Below are 5,390 nucleotides of genomic sequence, written 5' to 3'. Positions count from 1 at the left end.
TTTGCAAGGTTTCAGGTTTTGCTGATGCTGCTAACTTGGAGATACAGGTTATGAAAAAAAAAAATAGAGATGTCAAGTGTCTCCACGTTTTTGGGGTGAGCAATTGAAGAATGACGTTGACATGGCCTATGATGGGAAAGACACAAGTGGAGCAGATTTAATTTCAGAAATAATGAATTTGATATGTATATATTTTATATCCAGTTGGAAGAACCAGGCAAGCAGTTCCATGTATATAGCCAAGCTGGAGATATAAACTTGGAAGTTGTTGGACTATAGATGATATTTATGGCATCAATATTGGATGAGGTCACTAATTGAGTACAGAGATAATAGAAGAGGACCAAGGACTGAGCTCTGTGGCACCCCAACAGTAAGAGTTTGGGAGAAAGAGCAGACTGAATACAGAATATTGAGAGGAAAGAACCACTGAAGTAGGAGAAAACCAACGTGGCTCAGTGTCTCAGACGTCAGTCATCTGATTTCCATTTTAAAAGGATCACTCTGGCCAATGTATTGAGAATAGATATTAGTGGGCCATGGTGGAAGCAGGGAGAATAGTTAAGTGAATACTCCAATAATCTAAATAGGAAATATTGATATTTTGGTTCAGAATAGTAGCAGTAGGAATAGTGATAAAGGTTAGGTCTGACATTTATTTTGAGGACAGAGCTGACAAGATTTATAGAAGGATTGATTATGGGATATGAGAGAGGGAAGTGGCAAGGCTTTTGGTTTGAGCAACTGAAAATATAGAGCTATTTACTGAGATGATGGAACTATGAAGTTAGAGCAAGTTTTGTTGAAAAAAATGATGATTTAGGTTTATTATATGTTATAGTGTGATTTATATTAGGCATCCATGTAAAGATATGGATTTAACAGTTGGGTATAAAAATGTGAAGTCCACTTAGGAGGCTGGGTCTGGAGACAGAAGTTTAAGAATTGTCATCCCAGAGATGGTATTTAAAGCTATTAGTCTGCATGAGATTACTAAGGAAGTAAGAGTAGATGGATAAAAGAAAGTATTTATGGTCTGAGCACTGGGGCTTCCAATGTTAAAAGGTCAGGGAGATGAGGAGAAACTAGTAAAGGTGACTGAGAAGGGGAAGCTGGTGACTTAAGAGGACATCCAGGAAATTATGGTTTACTGGAAGCCAAATGAAGCTCATCTTCTCAAGCGTGACAAATACTGTGATAGGTGAAATAAGATGAGCACTGGAGTTGAACACTGAGTTTAGCAATATGAAGGTTATTGTTGACCATGTTCAGAGCAGTTTTGGTGGAATCATGGGGACAAAACTCAGGAATGGATTCCAGTGAGAATGTGAAGATAATTAGAAACAATGAAAATAATGCAAATAGACAGCACCTTCTAGGAGTGTTGCTGCAAAGGGATTATAGAAAAGATCTGGTAGCTGGAAATAGAAAGTGGTGTCAATTGGTGTTTTTGTTTTGTTTTCTTTTCCAGTTTTATTGAGATATAATAGACATACAGCATTATATAAGTTTAAGGTGTACAGCATAATGACTTGACTTTGATATATCATGAAATGATTACCACAGTTCAGTTCACATCCATCATCTCATATAGATACAAAAAAAAAGAAAAAGAAAAAAGGAAAAAAAATGTCCTTGTTTCGAGAACTATTAGAGTCTACTCTCTTAACCGTATAGCAGTGTTAAGTATAATCATCATGTTGTATATTATATCTCCTCTGCTTATTTATCTTATAAACGGGAAATTTGTATCTTTTGACCACCTTCATCCAATTCCCTTTCTCCTTTCCCCCTCTGGTAACCGCAAATCTGATCTCTTTTTCTATGAGTTTTTTTAAATTTTAATTGATTTGATATATAAGTGAGATCATACAGTATTTGTCTTTCTCTGTCTTATTTCACTTAGCATAATACCCTCAAGGTCCATTCATGTTGTCACAAATGTCAGGGTTTCCTTCTTTTTTATGGCTGAATAATATTGCATTGTACAGATATATACACCACAACTTTTTTATCCATTCATCTGTTGATGGACACTTAAGTTGTTTCTATGTCTTGACTATTGTAAATAACACTGCACATGGGGTGCAGATATCTCTTAACATAGTGTTTTCATTTCTGTCAGATATATTCCCAGAAGTGGAATAGTGGGATCATATGATAGTTCTTGATTTTCTGAGGAAACTCCATACTGTTTTCCATAGTGGTTGTAACAATTAAAATTGCACCCACAATGCACAAGAGTTCCCTTTTCTTCACATCTTTGCCAGCATTTGTTATCTCTTATCTTTTTGATGACGGCCATTCTAACAGGTGTGAGGTGAAATCTCGTAGTTTGATTTACATTTCCCTTATGATTAATGATCTTGAGTACTTTTTCATGTACCTGTTGGCAACTCATATATCTCCTTTGGAAAAATGTCTGTTCAGGTCCTTTGCCCATATTTAATTGGATTATTTGTTTTTTGGCTATTCAGTTGTGTGAGTTTTTATATATTTTGGATATTAACCCATTATCAGATATGTGGTTTGCAAGTATTTTCTCTCATTCCTTAGGTTTTCTTTTCATTTTTTTGATCATTTCTTTTGCTGTGCAAGCTTTTTAGTTTGACGTAGTCCCATTTGCTTATTTTTTATTTTGTTTCTTGTGCTTTAGAGGTGTGATATCCAAATAATCATTGCCAAGACTTATGTCAGGTAGCTTTTTCCCCTATGTTTTCTTCTAGGAGTTTTATGGTTTCCAGTCTTACATTTAAGTTTTTAAACCATTTAGAGTTAAGTTTTGGGAGTGGTATAAAATAGGGATCTACTTTTATTCTTTTACATGTGAATATCCAATTTTCCCAGCACCATTTATCGAAGAGACTGTCTTTTCTTCATTGAGTATTCTTGGCTTCCCATCAAACATTAGTTGACCATATGTTTTGTTTGTTTTTAAAGAAAGAGGAAATAACAGCATATTTCTGTGCTGTTGGGATAAACCAGAAGAGAAAAAAACTGATAGTGCAGGATAAAGAGGAGAATTTCTAGAATAATAGCTTTGAGAAGGTAAGAGGGATAAGATCGAATACATAGGTGAAGGTGTTAGAATTAAATAACATCAAAAACACAGCCATAATAAAAGGAGGGAAGGCAGAGTATCTGTACCTAGATGCGAATGAGTGGGTTGATTTGGTAGTGGAAGTCTATGGAAGGTTTCTGCTAATTGTTTCTATTATTTCAGAGAAATAGGCCATCTTCTGAGAGTAAGGATAGCAGATGTATTGGGGGGTAGACAATATGACTGAGACAAAAATCCTATGTAAAAACTTGTCTCTTTAGGTAAGATAGATCAATTGAGCTAATAATATTTAGGCTGGAACTAAGGAGAAAATAAGCCACTCTCCCTCCCCATTGCAATATTCATAACACACTGCCCTAGTCTTCCTGAGATGGACCACCATAAGCAATGTGGGTCAAGAACTGGGGTAAACTGAAGACACCTTGTTCAGATCACAGCTGCTATAGTGGATCTTACAGATATCCTTCTTGGATAATGCCCTCTGTCCTTACTCTCTTCTAGCTTTTGCTGGACAGGAAGATAAGGGTCCTGTGAAGCTGGATCATGATCCAAGAGTTGCTGTTTATACTGCATTAATTATAAACCATATCCAGCTCAAGGGTATAAATGCACATTATAGGAACATTCTGCTATAGGGTCAAGCGTAAGACATTTGGGAGTGATCAGTTGGATGCTATTTCCATATTTTGAGTTTTTTGGTTTACAGTATGCAAATAAACAGACTCCTTTTACTTTTATAGTGCTTGGTGAACAGTGTGGTTAATTGAGTCAAACCACATGAGTCATCTTAGGAGAATTGGTATAGGCCGTGTGTAAATTAAATAAGCTGGGCTAAAAGCTACTCTGCAGTAGGTAAAATATTTGTGATTAGTCTAGAGGAATCAAAGAAGTAAGTTTAGTAAGAATTGTGGTTCATAAAGAGATGGGAATCATGATACCCTTAAACCTAGAATGACTAAAGCAATTGAGCCCAGCAACTGCTAGTGTATCTTGTCTCTGAAAGATCAGGGCACCTGTTCCCTTAATTGTGGATGTGAGAGGATCCTAAAGATTAGATAACGAATGAAACACTGTGGATGCACCCCTAGCCACCCTAGCAAATATCCTTGTAACACACACATCTCATTGGGATTTTAGAATTAATGGATTAATTAAATCTCATAACACCAGGGGCCAATTTAATAGCATGAATGTAAATCTAGGGTATAGAAAACTAGAAAGAATCGGTACACCTCTGGGCTTTGTTTTTCACAGTTGAATTATTGATTTGGTTGAGGCACTCCCAAGTCTCAGTTATGAAACAATGATTTACACATAATAGGTGTTCAATAAACATGAATGATTGATTGATGAGTTAAATCACGCACAGTTGCATTTATAAACAAATGACACAGATTTCTTGCTTATTAGCTTTGTGTAGAAAAGCTTTCTTCTCTTTCTTTTTTTTTTGTTTTTTGAGAAATAATTCCAAATACGTCTACAGAATAGGGAGTGGCATTCTTAGATTTCATGGGAAAAACATCTATATACAATATGTGTTTAGATGATATTACTATTTTAGGTATATATTTAGCTGTGATATTTGTGATTTCACATTTGTATGAGAAGAAAAGTGCCACATAATCTTGAAAAATTAAAATAAATCATTTGATCTTTTTGGCTCTGATATTTTAGAGGGAAACCATATTCTGTCACACTACTATCACATGTAAAAAAATCACAGACAATCAGAATCTTCAGAGAAATCTTTTATTTCTCTGTTTTCAGCTTTGTTCTCAGTATCTGAGACATTTCTATTTCTTTATGAGGAAAATACCCAGGGATGGGTCTGCATGCTTTCTCCAGTAAGCAGCTAAAATAATGGTAGAGATAATGAGTTTTAAGAAAATGTGAAATGTTGTAAATGAACACCAGACTATCAAAATTTCTGTGAAGGTTTACAGTGATGAATTAGAGGAAGATGGAAATGCAGAAAATATCATGTATATGTATTTCTAACAGGAATGGATTTTCTAAAAATAAAATGTTTATTATTTTGAGTTATCTGTCAGTTTTAATTTTAATTATTTTAAGAGTCTTAGTTTGCAACCAATTTATGTGTACTTAAAACAATTTGTATTGCTTTTTAAGCAGGAGATACTAGAAATTTTAGAGATTGTGAATCTTGAATAAAATAGTAATCCTATCTCTAATACAGCTTTGTATTTAGTAATTGTATAAAATATTCCACCTATTTTAGAAATATAGACTCTAAATTTAACTACTAATAAAAACTTGGAGAAATTCTGGACTTAGGACTTCCTGTTCTATCACAAAGTATGAATTCTAA

This window comes from Neophocaena asiaeorientalis, unplaced genomic scaffold, assembly GCF_003031525.2.
Source record: "Neophocaena asiaeorientalis asiaeorientalis breed wild unplaced genomic scaffold, Neophocaena_asiaeorientalis_V1.1 scaffold505, whole genome shotgun sequence".
In the NCBI taxonomy this organism is placed as follows: domain Eukaryota; kingdom Metazoa; phylum Chordata; class Mammalia; order Artiodactyla; family Phocoenidae; genus Neophocaena; species Neophocaena asiaeorientalis.
Note: the sequence above shows the minus strand (reverse complement) of the source record.